This window comes from Teleopsis dalmanni, chromosome 1 (genome assembly GCF_002237135.1).
Source record: "Teleopsis dalmanni isolate 2A chromosome 1, ASM223713v2, whole genome shotgun sequence".
Classification (NCBI taxonomy): domain Eukaryota; kingdom Metazoa; phylum Arthropoda; class Insecta; order Diptera; family Diopsidae; genus Teleopsis; species Teleopsis dalmanni.
The window spans coordinates 201,508,748-201,509,203 of record NC_051846.1 but is presented as its reverse complement, the minus strand read 5'-3'; positions in this window follow the sequence as shown (position 1 = coordinate 201,509,203).

Below are 456 nucleotides of genomic sequence, written 5' to 3'. Positions count from 1 at the left end.
AATTTTTGAAAATCCCTTATAGTTAAAGAATTAACTTTAATGCACTGTAAAAGAAAAAAATAATTACATATTATGTTGTTTATAATGAACTTGCAAATATTGCATATCAAACTTGATTTAATAAACTCATAAGAATGGCTTTTGCAAACTTTACTATCTAATATTGTTCACATTGAATAATATCTCATCTTACAAATTTCAATTACATTACAGATATTCACCTGAACTGATAAATACCGCATAAACTTTATAAACGTATAAATTTATCTACTTGGTACATGAAGTTTAAAATTTTGTATGAAAAAAAGTTTATACAAACTTGATAAATTTACACGAAAATTTTACCAAATAAATTTGTATCATATAAATTTATCTGTTGTCAATACAGATTTGCAATCCAACACAAGCAAGTCATTTATTAAAATATCTTTATAATACTTTTTAGTTCGAACTTTT